The 16765-nt window shown below is 37.4% G+C and overlaps 1 pseudogene; it reads left to right on the top strand.

The window, feature by feature from the left end:
* Positions 1-12548: 12548 nt before the first annotated feature.
* On the top strand, positions 12549-16055 carry LOC102419450 (annotated as a pseudogene).
* The last annotated feature ends 710 nt before the right edge of the window (positions 16056-16765 follow it).

The raw sequence follows: 16765 nt of genomic DNA, 5'->3' as shown, positions 1-16765 counted from the left end.
AGAAACTGCTTTGGTATATGTCTGAGATTTCGCTGCCTGTAGATTCCTCTAATATTTTTATGGTTTCCCATCTTATGTTTAAGTCCTTTATCCATTTTGAGCTTATTTTTGTGTATGGTGTAAGTTGGTGGTCTAGTTTCAGTTTTTTGCATGTATCTGTCCAATTTTCCCAACACCATTTATTGAAGAGACTGTCTTACTCCATTGTATATTCGTGCCTCCTTTGTCGAATATTAATTGAGCATAGTGGTTTGGGTCGATTTCTGGGTTCTCTATTCTATTCCATTGGTCTATATGTCTGTTCTTTTGCCAGTACCAGGCCGGTTTGAGAAGAGGGGCTTTGTAATACAGCTTGATTTCTTATTCCATTCCAAATTTACTTAACACTGAAGTTTATCAATCTCCATCCCTTTTTAAACCTCATGTTTTGTTTTGTTTATCTAGAATGAGTGTACTAATTTTGCATTTATCTCTCTCATTATCTATGCATAATTCAAGTAATTCTCACTGGAGGAGTTCTTTATTCCTATAATTCATGAATGATATCAGCCATGATGCAATGTTGGCTGGTCAGGATTTCCTCGTGAAAGCTATAGTTAGATGCCTAATTAGCAGTAAGATGAGAAATTTAAGTTTAATGACACATCTCAAATATTACAAGTTATTCTCCCCTATCTACTTTTTGGTATAGAATAGAGATCAGTTGTAAACAGAGATTTAATCATTACTATACAATTTCCAGAAATTTATTATATAGAACTAAAATCTCATCAAATTCTCTTAAAGATTTAAAAGGATGATTTATTCTTGTTCTACATTAATAATCATTCAGTTACTTTATATCAAATGAGAAGATGACTGTAATCTTCTTTAAATAGGGATAGAAGATATCGGTTACAGATTAATATGTATACTTTTTAAACTAGCTAGTATTAATATAAGTTATTTCCTCTGAGCTGTGGTTTTTCTCATTGTTGAAATGAGAGATTTAAATATTACTTAACAGTTTTTTGTATGCTCCTGATATGGCAGGAAACTGTAAGAGGACATTTAACTTTTGAAAGACTGGTAGGTAAAAATACTATTTTTACATAGAAAATCCAACCTAATTAAGGGGAAAACTGCTAAACTAATAAAAGATTTCAAAGTGACTTGTTTCAAAAGTAAGTATGCCAAACAATAGTATTAATATACCAAACTTTATTAGTATTATCCAACTGCAAATAATATAATTATTTGTTTCTCAAGAGCAAAAAATGTACATTATAACTAGAGACAGCTTTAAAACCCATGTAGAGAAAGCTATATATATTTTAAAAAGAGGAAAATACTGTAAAAATATGCATAAAATATTACAAAAGAGACACATCTGTTGAGATTTTGCTTCTTGGCAATTGTCGAAAGTTTTGGCTCAAATAAACTCACAAAAATTTTTCACAGACTTAAATGCTTCTTATGTTAACATCTATATCACCCAGAGGCTCCAGTTTAGCAATCTTATTGAATAATCACAATAAAAAATTATTTTGTATAAAACAGATATGGTATAAAACAGCAACTAGGATAGTACTAACTAGAAAATTAAGTTAAAGTTCCAAATTTAATTCACAGTATTCAATCTTTTCGCCTCTAATTTAATACCTCAAAACACTGACTTGATAAAATCGAGCCCTCCTAGTGGAGTGAAGGACTAGGTGAAAGTTTCAAAAAGCGCTGGCTTAGGTCTATGGAATTGCTATAACATTGTAATTCAATATTTTGCACTAAAAACAAAGATTTCACGTTGTCAGAAGGTAGAGATCAGTAGAGAATAAATAGCAGTATACTGAAAAGAGTATTTGACTAAGAAACCAGATTTAATTCTAGAATTAGTCACATTCTAATTGTGTATGTTATCTACTCCTCTCTGGGCTTCTATTTCTGTCTCCGACAAAAGAAAGCTTGAACTACATCATTTCTAAGGTACATCATTTCTTTTTCTCCTCTAAAATAATTATGCTTCCAGGATTTTAATAACATGACTATGACCAACCTAAGACTATTTGAAGTAGGGTAAAATAAAGTTCTGATCATCAAAATATATATATTGTTAGAGATCCTCAGTATGATTGTGGAAATAATTGTGTTAAATGCCTGGGGTTAGGAGATAAGCTTTAAAACACACACAAAAACATTTGAAGCACTGACATTATACTGTTTTAAGCTTCTGATCTGCACAGTCATTAGATGCATTAGCACTTCGTTAAATATGTGATGGGCTGAGTCACTGAATGATAAAAAAACAAATAACCTTTTGTGGGCTTATATACTTTTAAAATACAGTTTCAAGGCTAATAAATTAATACCCTATAAATTTATAGTTCTGTTATGACTGATTTCTCCCTTATAAAAAATTAAATCAGAGGGGACATTTTGGTTTCAGGACCACTTCATACCCTTAAAAATTGTTGAGGAGCCTAAACAGCTATGGTTTATATAAGTTATATACTGATATTTACTTTATTAGAAATTTAAAATAAACATTTTAATATTTATTTATTTAAAATAACAATAACAAACCATTTAAAATAACATTTTTATTTTTAAGAACTATATTTTTAAAAAATTATGAAACTCATTTTATGTCTATCTGCTTTTGGAACTCGCTATATTGCATTGTGCTGTTTAATGAAAATATTTTAGGAAAATTGTGTCTCACAGAGAGATATAGTTGAAAAGAATGAGTATTTTGATAGCCTCTTCAAATAATTGGGTATATTCTTTGACTCTACACCAAGCATGTCAAACTCAAAGGCTAACACGGGCTAAATAAACAAGGTTTATGGGCCGCAAGAAAAATAAAAGCTTCAATTTTCACAGAAATGTAGGTTTATTTCGATAGACATGCTGAATACAAAGGGCTGAAATAAATGAGTAATCGTTAACGTAAAATAATAGATCATTTTAATAAAAATTAATATTTTTTCTTGAACATTAACTTACCAGACACTGAATAACTGCACAAATTAATAAGTATAACACAAATGAATCTATTTTTCTTGTTCTCTGAAAGTAAAATATTTCCTGTTGTGCACACCAAACGAGTCAGTCCAAGACAAATGACATGCCAATGGGCTGCTAAAATATTCACTGCTAGTATTAGTGGAGAGAAATGGTGCACCTGCGCATAAGGTGCGTAAGGGAAATGAATGCAACACGATTATAGTAATCAGTCATTAGAGAACGTTGTAGTTCATTATTAATAATTATGTATAACAGGATAGTGTAAAAATTAAGTTACACATTTCATTATACAGTATCAAAATTTAATATTCCATAGTATCAACACCAATCTCATTATAAAAAGTCTTTAAGTATTGCAAAGTTGACAAATTTACAGGAAATTATGCAAGTTTTCAAAATTGTAATTTTCACTTGTGAGTTTGAATTTTATCACAAACAACAAATTATTAATTGTTTTCTTTAAAGTGACAGGCTCATTTCATTAATTTTAAATAAATTATCTGCCAGCCCTAGCTGGTTTGGCTCAGTGGATAGAGCGTCAGCCTGTGGACTGAAGAGTCCCGGGTTCGATTCCAGTCAAGGGCACATGCCTGGGTTTCGGGCTCAGTCCCGTGTGGGGTGTGCAGGAGGCAGCCAATCAATGATTCTCTCTCATCACTGATGTTTCTATCTGTCTCCCCTCTTCCTTCCTCTCTGAAATCAATAAAGATATATTTAAAAAAAACACAACTATCTGCCAAAGAACCAAGTCTAAATAATCATGATTGGTCTATCAGTTGCTCTTTCAAGTAAAAATGGTGATATATGTTAAGGAGTAGCTATTACAGCTTTCAACTCAAATGTCTGAGAACTTTCCTCAAGGCAATCATTGTACTTAGCATGCAGCAGTGGTTATGCATTCTTTTCATTTTGTTGGCTAGCACATTTAAGAAGATCTGTACCTAACAATCAAGATTTAATCTAATTAATAATTTTTTACTGCTTCATCAAGAATATTCTTAAGTGAAACTGGAATTCTTTTTTTTCTGGAGTATTTGAAAGCACACACATAATGACTCTAGTACAGTTTGATGCCACTGTCTTGATTCGCACTAAGGCGCCAGCAGTTTTGACCATATTGCTTTTGCTCCATCAGTACACATGTCAACGCAGTGAAACTGCAAATGAGACCTTAGTTTGAATGTCAGCAGCCCATGACAACTCAGGGCTCCATAGGAGACTATACTACACACTTTGAAAATAACTGAGTTAAATTTTTCAAACTAAACAAATGTCTTTATAAACATCCCAATATGTTTTTAAATTGATACATTTCTAAGCAATAAATTGAAATGCCTAATCATTCACTGAAGATTCAGGAGAGAGAATAGAATTTGAACAGGACAGATTTAACATGTAAGCATAAGAAGTAAACTAAAAAAATCACATCATAGGAAATTATAAAAGGGCATAAGAAAGAAAACAAAAGGATTTTAAAATATGCATGAATCCCTTTAACCACTGTTTTCCATACCTTGTAGTTTATAGTCTGGAAGTGGTTCTGTCATTAGATAGCATCTACCTCTTTAGCTGGCAGCCGTTGGAAATGGTCCTAGAATGAAATTTTGGACTCTTTTTTCTGAGATCCAAAACATATGAAAGACAATGAGTGTTAACCTCCTTCTCCGGGGACTTAACCCTTTAAATTTGTGTCAGGCATGGGACGTGGTTTCACAAGTGTTCTTGCTAATATGAAGTTAGTCACATGCCATCTTTCTTTAGCCAATCATAGGGCCATTCTAAAAACAACAGCTGGTCAAAGAGGCATTTTCTAACACACCTATAATCTCCATTATCATTATCCCTGGCTGTCTTCCAGAGAGCTCTGAGGGCAGCACACATTATACTCACTCTATACAAAGGTTATGCACTTTGACTAAAGCCTCAGAGTAAGTCAGAAGTGAAAAATATTGATGAAAGAACTTGAATATGGGTTCTTGATTTCAAGAAATACCTTTTTTTCTCATTGATGTTTCTTTATGTTGCTAAAGAAAATGAATGGGAAATATCCCCTAAAGTAATAATTTTTAGAGTGCTCTTTGCTACATAAAATTGCTTTGTGATTATTAAGTACCTTCCCAATGAAACATTACAGCATGGAATTACTATTTATGCAGTTCTGACTGCTACAAGAAACACTTTCAGGCACTAAGCTTTTGAAGGATTGAACAGACATTTTTATTATATAAATTAAATTATTCACAGTACCTTTAGTGTTTGACTAAACAGATTTAATCAAAGGTTTTGAAGATTATTGAGCAAATACCCCAAGACAGTAATTTGTAGCTACATTTTTGCCTTTAATTTATTGCAAATTAACCAAGGAGATATGTTCAGGCTAGTTTACACTATGCTCTTAGTGTGCCTCTGGCAGTACTGTGTCTAATACTTAAAATATGAATCAAGAAAAAATTACATGACTCCCTAAAAACTGCTCATTACAGAACAACTCAGAAACTGTTTGCTGAATTCTCAACCTCTTTCCAACCACTAAAACTTGCAAATTATCAGGACTCAGCCTTCGGATATCTTCTCTATCACATTTATTCGCTCTCACCCACTTCCTTTTTTCAAATATACTACTTATATGTTCATGATTCTTAAACTTATACTTCCAGTCCTGAGCTCTTCTCTCCAGACATGCATATCTAACTCTCTATCCAACATACTCACTTGTATTCAAGATAGGCCAAACTTAATTCTTTCTTCCTACTCCTTGTAACTGCTTCTTTCTGTTCTTCAAACTCAGTAAGTGGCACCATTTTTCACCAAGTTGGCCATGATGAAAATCCTGCAGTAATCCTAGACTCCCCTCTACATTCACTCCATTAGGAAATTCTAGAGTTTCTATCTTTAAAATGTATATTCAGATCTGACCACTTATTGTCATCTTCACCAATACCATCCTAATCAATGATCTGATCATCAAGCATTTGAAATACTGTATTGCCTCCTAAATGGCATCACCGCTTCTGTGATTGACCCCATTCAGTCTATTCTTTATACAAATCAGAAAGATCTTATTGAAATACTAGAAGCCTGGTGATGGAATTTGTGCATGGGGATGGGGGGTTCCCTCAGCCGGGCCTGCACCCTCTCCAATCTGGGACCCCTTGGGGGATGTCCAACTGCCAGTTGTGGCCTGATACCTGCAGGATGGGCCCAAATTGGCAGTCGGACATCCCTCTCGCAATCCAGGACCTCTGGCTCCTAACCGCTGGTCTGCCTGCCTGCCTGCCTGATCACCCCTAACCACTCTGCCTACCAGCCTGATTGCCCTTAACTGCCTCTGCTTGCCGGCCTGGTCGTGCCCTAACTGGTGCCCTGCCAGCCTGATTGCCCCTAACTGCCTCTGCCTCGGCCCCCACCACCATGGCTTTGTCTGGAAGGAAGTCAGATGTCTGGAAGATGTCTGGTCAACCCAGTCTAATTAGCATATTATCCTTTTATTAGTATAGATTAGTCAGATAATGTTGCTGTCTTGGATAAAATCCTCAGTGCCTTTCAACACAGAATAAAATTCAGTCTTATTGTGGCATACAAGATCATATATAACCTTGCCCTATTACTTCTCTGCTCTTTCCAACCTCACCTCTTCTCAGTTACAGCAGTGTTGTCCTCAGTCTTTGTAACTTCTGTGCTCTCTCCTTTAAAGTTTTCTGCGGATACTTTCAAGCTTTGCTCCTTCATTTCTTTCACATTTCTTCTCAGATGTTACCTCATCAAAGAGGCCTCTCTGACCATGTTGTCTAAAGTACTGATCCCATCACTCTCTATCCTCAACCTCTGCTTATTTCCTTTTCTTAATAATTACATATAGCTTCTTTTTAGCATTTATAGCAATGGATTGTTGCATCTCTAGTATGTACAACAGTTGTAAATATTTTTTTAAGTAATGAATTAATCAATTATTCATAAGGACTTTGACATAAACATTATACATAAAGTCTAATTTTTGAGACAGTTTTACTAGCTATATCTGGTGACCAAAGTTTACACAATTCCTTAATAATAAACCACTGGAATTTAATGCTGGAACTAAACTACAAGATGTTTATAAAATTTCCATATGTATTATAGTAATAAATAAACACAAACAAAATGAGAATAAGTAAAGGCTATTTATTCACAGTTTGCTTTAGCAAGGTGGTTGGCAGAGTAGGGAGAAAGCTATATAGTAAAAAAAAGGGAGGGGGGCTTCAGGTATGCCCTGATTGGAAGCTATCCACATGGGAAAACTGTAGGAGGGCTAGCTAAAACTATGGCATACTACTTGATTTGGAGGGTGCATATTTAGCTTTCTCTGGTCCTAAATTGGAATCAGGGGAAACTAATAGAGAAGTATCAGTCATCAATCAAGTTATTAATCAAGTCATAGTCAATTGGGGCCGATTGCTTTTTGTTTGGCCTCTTGAACTGATTGTTGCAGACAGAGTAGCCTTTCTGGACTGGTCGCTAAAGGTAATGGGTCAAAGTTCCATTTTTATATGTGGTCTGGCCATTGCTTATTTGTACTAGGTAACTTTTAATACACTACATATAATTCACTGTATATTTTACAAATTATTTTATTATAATAATATTCTTAAATAGTCTCATTTAGTGTTTTTGTCGTCTTTTAAAATTCTGTAGTTAAAGCACACCTCCAGGTATTGCTGTTGATAAATATCTAAAACAAATAAACTCATTTAACAATGGCAGTTAAAATTCTGGATGCCAAGATTGCTTATCTAAAAATGGCAAGAATAAAAATAAATACATAATAAATAAATAAATAAATAAATGCAAGAGTAGCCCTGGCCAGGTGGCTGTTAATTGGAATGTCATCCCATACACGCAAAGGTTTCAGGTTTTATTCCCATGCAGGGAATAAAACCACCTAGGTTGCTGGTTCTATCCCCTTCAGGGCATGTGGTAAGGTGGTCAACTGATCAATGTTTCTCTCTGTCTCTGTCTCTCTTTCTCTGTTTCTCTTCTCTCTCTCTGTTTGTCTCTCTCTTTCTCTCCCTCTTCCCCTTTCTCTCTCTCTCTCTCTCTCTCTCTCTCTCTCTCTCTCTCTCTCTCTCAAAAATCAATAAAAACAGTCTCAGTGAGGATTTTTTTTTAAAGTTATTGTTAGTGCCTAGTAAAATTAGGTTAGAATCCAACCAATGGTGTTATGTGCTAGTTGTGCAGAAAGATAATGGCACACATATTTTCAAGTGAAATTAAATATTTGAGAAGAAAAAAAGGCATAACAAAATATAGTTCAGAAGTATTTTCTAATTTAACCAAGAATTGCTGATTTTCTGTCCTGAGCATTTTCAGCTGTTTCCTATAATCCTCACAATGCTGTAAAGTGTACACTATAATTCCCATTAAACTGGAAAGCAAACTGAGATATCAGGTAGGTTGAATAAACTTCTCAAGTCACAATATAAGTAGCAGAATTTGAATTGGAATCCAGATTTTCTTATTTCCAAGTAGTTTTCTTTTCATTACCTCATAGTGTCTCACATTCCCATGGTGCAGGCACTATTAGCTTTGGTTAACATTTCCTCACTTTGGTGAATGCAGAATGGTTGGATATCTTTAGTGAACCTAGTTTGAACAGGTGCTAATTAAGAATGGCTTATTTCCCTACTTCTTTTACGAGCTGAATTTTCATAAATAGGTGTTCGTCTTTAACAATGATTGCATTCTATTAGGATCTCACTCCCTTCCAGCTTTGTTGATTCATGACTGGTCCCAGTTTTTTTGTTGTTGTTCATCCCTTGGATTTCGGACTGTAATTTTCTGCAGGATGCTCCTGATAATCCTCCAGAAGATTTTTCTGGCACCTACCATTTAAGCATAGACCATAGAGTAGGAATTTCAGGCTTCATTGGAGGAAAGCTTGCTGACATCTTCACGGTGGGGGCCATGTTTTCATGGTACTCCACCTGCTTGGCCAGCCCATCCCACTGAGGTGGCCGCTCCCAGTCCCTTATGGGACCTTAAGCAAGACCTGACAATATATTGTCTCACTCTTTATTCTGCCCCTCTTGCTCCCCACCTGAGCTCTTCATTTGCCTCTGAGACACACTAGAGGTGCACCAACCTGCCCAGCTGGTTCTGCAATACTGAAGTCTATATGTGCGCAAATGGGAAGTATCACTGACTTGCTTCTGTTCACTAGCTCATCCCAAGCAGTGTGACTGCTGCTGCTGTGGATGCTGTCACTGCTGCCTTTGGATCTAGTCATCACCAGGGCTACTAGAAAGGCCAGGTGATAAAACCTAAAAGCATGTTACTGTTGATTCACCATAGGTTGAATTTTGTTCACTGACAGATAGGAGAGGGTAGGATAGTCTTCCTTTCTCTTCTTGATCTGACTATTCAGAAACACAATACCTCATACAGACATCTGGAAATATCCCACTAGCTTGCTATAAAGCTCCAGCCAGTTTTGTAATCTACCCCTTGCCTTTGCTCTCCATCCTTTCCTGCTCTATTGGACCTAACTCCTCCAGAATAGCGTACCCTCAAAAGTGAGGTTGTGCTTCAGGCTCTGTTTTCTCAAAAATCCAGACTAAGATAGTTGGTGATCCTAAAATCCCCTACCATTAGCCTCCCTTCCTAAAGTCAAAACCTATTCACCTCATTTAAAAAGATCAGCAACAGCTTTAAATTGTAGAAACAGAGTCTCTGTGGACCTGCTTATAGTTACTTGATTGAGAGACAAAAGATAAACAGAAGAATCATATTTCCTGGCTCCAAGAATGTAGATGAGGTTGTCCCAGTAGGAGAACCATGACATATTTCCTGCCTAACTCCTGTGCTTCTTAGGGAACAGGTGATATGGTGGGTGGAAGGGAGTTATACATGCAACTATTCAAGTCATAGCTCTGAAAATATCTTGCTTGATTTGCAAGAGGTGGAGTTTAGGATTTTTTTAGGTGCAGACATATCAGAAATAATTCTGATGTAGTAATAGGTGAGTACATGGATAAACAGGTTATCCCATGTGTAATTGTTTACTATCATGATTTATATTAATGCATAGTATTTGTGGACAAATATCCAGAGCAAATGTATTGTGTTTAAAAAAATAACAGCTTGACTTGAGAGAAGAAGAGGGCACAGCATGACCACTATTTCCATTTCTCTCATATGAAGAAAATGAAGCGAAGACAACTCTTGGGAGACAGAAATTCAGACACATAAAATACTTTAGTGGAGCTATTAACTTTTGTCCTATAATTAGTAATCATTTAATTGGTATTTGTCTGCAAATGTCAGAATAAAAATCAAAGATAAAGACAGGGGATCAAATAATGTGACATTGATATTAAAAATTCAGATGTCTCTTGACATGCTATATATTAAGTACTTTGGATCACATCAAATTTCTCAACAAATGTTCAGTTTACCCATTGATGACCTGCTTGCTTAATATATAATCACAGAACTTGTCTCTTTTTTTAAATGTTTTTCCTTTATTGATTAAGGTGTTACATATGTGTCCATATACCCCCATTACCCCCCACTCCCCAATCATGCCCTCACCCCCCTGGTGTCTGTTTCCATTGGTTAGGCTTATTTGTATGCATACAAATCCTTTGGTTGATCTCTCCCCATTAACCCCACCCTTCCCTACCCTCCCTCTGAGGTTTGAGCATCTGATTGATGCTTTTCTGTCTCTGGATCTATTTTTGTTCATCAGTTTATGTTGTTCATTATGTTCCACAAATGAGTGAGATTATGTGATATTTATCTTTCGCTTAGCATAATGCTCTCCAGTTCCATCCATGCTGTTGCCAGATCCTGCTTTTTAAAGCAATCTTGTTACACCTTTGGGCAATCTCAGGACACGTGTTCTTTGTCTTATGGTGGCCGAGGTTGTGGGAGTTCAAAATGTATTGTCACTTGGATGACTAGGTATCCAAGTGATGACACACATTACCTAATTTTGGATAATATGTTAGCGGTTTAACCTGTCTGGGTTTAGGGGAAGCTCTAATTAATGACTTTATCATTTGTGCACTGAAATGAATAGCTATGTCATGTACTTATATCTCAACAGCAATGTTCTCCCACAGGTTTAAGCTACAGCCTTTTAGAACAATGACTCATTTTTCTCTTATGTGTCTCATAATTGGACAATTCTTCTGTGGCACCTCTTTTATTAATAAGAAATTCTCTTTTCGGCAAAGAGCTAATGATGACTATGAAGAGGATGTGAAGGGTCCTCTGATTCTATTATAATTTAAATTATTCATTGAGAAAATGGAAATGGCTGTATGTAGCATAATCAATTCATTCGCTCTGTTGTTTGCACATGACACTACTACTTTGTAGATGTGTTTACTTATTCAAGCAAATATTTACTGAATGCCCATCATGTAGAGATACTGGTCTAGATGCTGGAGTGATGGTAGTTGAATACCACAAAGTCCTTTCCATCACGATAGTTTATAATCAAAGAGAGGAGAGAGAGTAAACAAATAGATAACATAACTCCAGGTTGTGTTTGGTGCTATGAAACAAGTTAAAGCAGATTAAGGACTAGAGAGTAAAGTGGGCATGGGGACTATGTTAAGTAGTGAAAGGAGGAAGTATCTCTCTGAGGATGTGAGATTTAAGTTGAGACAGGAAGAACAGAATTATTTGATATATTGACAAGTATTTATTAATTTAATGGTTCATTAAATTAAATTGTGTTGTGTTAATTTCAACTACAACTATATGTATTTAAAAGCGGTAGGTAATATATATTCAGTTTAAAGTATTGCTTGGAGCACTAATAGATGTGAAGATTCCTTCTGATAACTACACATCCCACTCCTTCTCTTAGGGCTCCAAAGCTGGGAACCACTCCCCCAGATCAACCCCATATGCCCAGTCCTGTCCCTCCACTCCTTCATGTGCACTTCTCTCAGTGAGTTCACATGTACCATGTTCATTGCTTTGTTCAAGTTCATTATTCCCCTCACCTGAAATGCCAGCCTTTTTCCACACTCTCTACCTGCCCAAATTATCCCTTCTCATGAAGACCTAGCTCTTGTAACAACAGATCATCTGGGTAGGGTGAGGGGAGAGGAGGGTTACTATGTGCTAGGCACTGTATTAAATGCTTTATATTCATTACGTTACATAGCCTTGATACTGTTATCATTCCTACTTTGCAGACAAGGACTTGGGAGTTAAGAAACTTGCCTAAGTTTATATACCTGGGCAATGGCAGGGATTCCAGCACAGGTCTGATGACTCCAATGTCCACGCTTTACACTACTACTCTAGTGTGCCTTCCAAGACCATTCTTGGGCAATTAGTCCATCTTTATGTGACCTTACCTTCTGAGAAAGCTTACAGAAAGCACACTTCCCAACTTGGTCCTGTTTTGCTTTGTCTACTAGTATTTCCTGTACAGGGGTGGGTAAAAGTAGATTAATAATAATAATAGTAATCATAAATATAAATATAATACAAGAATAAATTCTGGGTTTCCAGTTCCAGCTCCAGGTGTTTGGGGAGTAGCAGGGAACATGCAGCTGTCGGTCCCTGCCACCATCTCCCATGGCCACGTATTCTGCGCCTGCGCCTGCGCCTTGGTCCAGAGTCCCTCATCTACCAGTTGTGGAGCTTGCTTACAGGACTGGTGCGATCCAAACATCAAGGCATCCTGAGCACGCATGGACGAGATATCTTGAAGGGTTATACTGAGAACCTCATCGACTATGGGAAGCTGGCAGACGCCAATGAAAGAGCCCTGCACATGGCTGACTTCTGGCTCACAGAGAAGGACTTGATCCCAAAGCTATTTCAAGTGCTGGTCCCTCGGTACCAAGGTCAGAATGGGGGCTACACGAGAATGCTGCAGATCCCAAATCAGAATAAGCAGGATCGGGCTAAGATGGCTGTGATCGAGTATAAAGGGAACTGCCTCCCACCCTGATACCCACCCCAGAAACTATAGAGAGTGATGGAAGGACCCTGTCAACCTGTTTCATCAATCCATGAGAAAAGCATGTAGATTTTTAGTTGAAGCAAATTACTAAGAGGCTAACTTAGTGCTGTAAAAAGTCAACTATTATTTTGAAACTGTCTGAGCAGGCTCATTTGTAAAAGAAATTACATAGCCACATGAAATAGGAGAGTTGGGAAAATAAAATCAAGGGGGAAAAATAAATGAAAGCCCAGCTGAATATGGGCAACAATAAAAATATCCATCTCACCCTTCACAAGACTTTCTTCAGAGGATGCTGAGGGCTCAGGTCATCTTCTTTCCCAGAAGAGTAGCTTTTTTTAAAAAGAAAGCATGCCACAAATTCAAGGGTATTTTTGTTGTTGTTGCTTTTGTTTTTGTTTCTTAAACACTTTTTGATAAAATGAGTAAGCCAAAAATTGTAACAAAGTCAGCAATATATGAGCAGTTCTAGAGAGGCATATGGAAAGTCTTGTAGCTGAGAGTGATTACAGAAAAAAAAATGAGCAACTATAAACTAAAAAGATAAGATTCCAAAAAAAGCCCAGTAAAAAACATAAATGGATCTAGATATTGGTTTTATAGAAAAAATCATTTACAGAACCTGCCATCAACTGAGGACATTGTCAAAAGCCAAATCTATACCAATAAAAGGGTAATATGCTAATTAGGGCAGACATCTTCCGGAAGACCTTTCGAACACCCTTCCAGACAAAGCCGCAGCAGCTGCCAAGGGCCCAGGCTCAGGCCGGCAGTGGGAACCAAATTCACCAGGTCAAGATTCAGAAGGCATTTTTATATAGGATCAAGTGAGATATATAAAATACTCCACAAATATAAATGGTTTTGTGAAAGTGCTACTGGTATCATTTCCCATTGTGAACTTCGTACTAGTGTTAGGCACTAACCAATGCTATAAAGGGTTTTACTCTTTTCAGAATATGCAAACAAACAAAACAACCCCAACAAAGAAAAAAATGTGAACTGTTAACACTTCAGGTCAAAGTTCCTTCCTTATCATGGACTTCTGTGATGGACTAAGAGGAAGAATGATGTAGGATAAATGTTATTTTGCATCCTTGGCCAAGGTTGTTAAAATCTATGTCTCAATGTCTTCATACGAACTATAATAGTGGTATAGTTCATAGAACATAAAGATTAACTGGGATAAGACTTGTAAAGCTATTAGAATTGTTCCTGACACATAATAAGAACTCATTAAATGTTAAGTTTTACTGTTTAACTAGTGGCCCAGTGCATGAAATTCATGCACATCAAAAGGGAATTAATTAGAGGAAATATTTTAATATTGCTATTTGCCCTTTCTCTATAATAGATGTGTCAGAGATGAAAGAAAATTAATAAAATGTATATGAAAATCTTCCTCCTGTCAGAGTCTTGGGCATGCCACGGGATCCAGATTCAAGTCCCTTCCCACTCGTGTGCACCTCAAAATCACGTGAGACCCAGACCCAGTTGGCCCCACTCCCATCAATCCCCACCAGGCAAGGGGTGCAGCCTCAGGTCTCCCGTCAAGCCCCGCTGGGCCGGGGGCGTGGCGTCAGGTTTCCTGGCCCGGCGCCAGGGCAGGGGACGTGGCTTGAGGTCCCCAGCCCGGCACTGGGGTAGAGGTGTAACCTGAGGTCCCCTGTCAAGCCCCACCAGGAAGGGGGTGCAGCCTGAGGTCCCCAATCAAGCCCCACCAGGCAGGGGGCGCAGCCTCTGGTCCCTTGCCCTGGCCCGGCACCACACAGCCTCAGGTCCCTGCTGATAATTCTTTATGGTTTGTTACGGGAACCCTGCCTCCACTGTGGGTGCAGCCATCTTGTGACAGCGTGGCAGAGTGAGGGTCAATTTACATATTCCTCTTTATTATATTTAATTTATTAAGGAATTCCTTTAATTGGAATGAATAAAAAAAAATATTTGGAGTGTAAAGTTATAATAACCCAAATGGGTTAAATAACAAGGTAAATAATAACTGAATTTATTTTTTTTATTTTTTTTTATTTTTTTTTTATTTTTTTTTTAAATATATTTTATTGATTTTTTACAGAGAGGAAGGGAGAGAGATAGAGAGTTAGAAACATCGATGAGAGAGAAACATCGATCAGCTGCCTCCTGCACATCTCCCACTGGGGATGTGCCCACAACCCAGGTACATGCCCTTGACCGGAATCGAACCTGGGACCTTTCAGTCCGCAGGCCGACGCTCTATCCACTGAGCCAAACCGGTTTCGGCAATAATAACTGAATTTAATATGCCAAGACTTCTTTAAGAGTCTTTGGTCTTTGAACACTTAAAAAAACTAGGGTTATAGATGATGGAAAATAACTTATAACTGCCATTAAAAACAAATTTATGAAACTCTGGAATAACTAACTTATATGGTTGTATATAATATATATTTACTCCAGGTCTTATATAGAAAATGGTTATAGGTAGAGAGTAAAATCTATATTTTCTGGGAGGAGAAAATTCAATAGGTAAAACATTTCTTTTTATATATCCAAACTCAGTAGTGGAAGCTTAAATAAAATTTAAACATCCACTTCTGAGACCCACAAATGTCATTTTTGTGTGTATGGTTGGCTCTGAGTCGCCAATGAACCATGAGCCCTCAAATCAGCCAGAATTAATTCCTCTGAGGTGGAGGCTGCCGTCACAGCCTGGTCAACCTGCATCTGTGGGCCTCTCTTACCTGCCTCTCTCTGGGTCTCCATAACCACGGGATCACGTGACCCTGGTCCACTTGTGCCACTTCTGTGAGTTAGAGGAGGAGAAGCAGAGCGCACCCTCATCTCTTGAAGTTGTAAAACCAGTGCAGCAACAGAGCCCTTTTCTATGAAATTCAGAAGCCATCCTGAGAAGAGTGAGGTGGCAACCTGCACGCCATGAAAACCTCCTTGGCCAGGAAGGCGAGGCACATCCTGACCTCTATCTGCATGCCCCCCAACTCTTTTGCTTCCTGGAGAAACACTTCCTAAACCCAGAGCTGACACTCATGAGAGGATAGACAATCACCTGACCAAACTCCGCAAGCTGTCTGGCCCCATCCCTGGCTGACGCAGCCTCATCCTCAAATGTAACTAGGAGCCTCCCTTGCTCACTGCATGCTCCTGATCTGGCCCAGCCTCTCCTTCCTGCCTCCTGGTAGCTGTTTAACTACCCTGTTGCCCTTTCCCAAGTATTTGACCAAGTGGAAGCAATAACAGAAAAATAAAAGAAGGAAGTCACCTGCAAAACACTAATAAGAAAACAAACGAAAAGAAAAGAAAAATGTCATATTGAACAAGGATGATCTACTTTTATTTTTTTCCTTTATTTTTTTAAATTTATCTTTATTGTTGAATATAAAATACATTAGACATCTCCATGGCTCATAGCTACTTCTTTTTATATATGTTACAAATAAAGAATTTCTACAGAAGCCTGTATCAACATTGAAGAATGAGTGCACCTGGTATCTGTAAATCTAAGGTGAGTTGTTTCACCCAGTTTTGCTGGTGGTGAAATTCTTTGACTGAAAGAGTTGATTACACCCAATTAAGAGACTCTAAGTTAGTGCCTAAATTCTGACAAGATTTAGTTCACAATCACACCCCTTCCACAAAAACTATGATCTGAGGGCAGATGCAGAACATTCCAACCCACTTCTCAGAAGGTGTTGGTTCCAGACTCTCACAGTGTTGCCTGGTAACTTGCAATAGACAAAAGCATACTTTCATAATTCTGCAAAGTCTGAATGCCTAAAACCAAGAGCTGTATTTCATGAT

Source organism: Myotis lucifugus, unplaced genomic scaffold, assembly GCF_000147115.1.
Source record: "Myotis lucifugus unplaced genomic scaffold, Myoluc2.0 scaffold_492, whole genome shotgun sequence".
Classification (NCBI taxonomy): domain Eukaryota; kingdom Metazoa; phylum Chordata; class Mammalia; order Chiroptera; family Vespertilionidae; genus Myotis; species Myotis lucifugus.
This window is presented reverse-complemented; position numbering and strand designations above follow the sequence as displayed.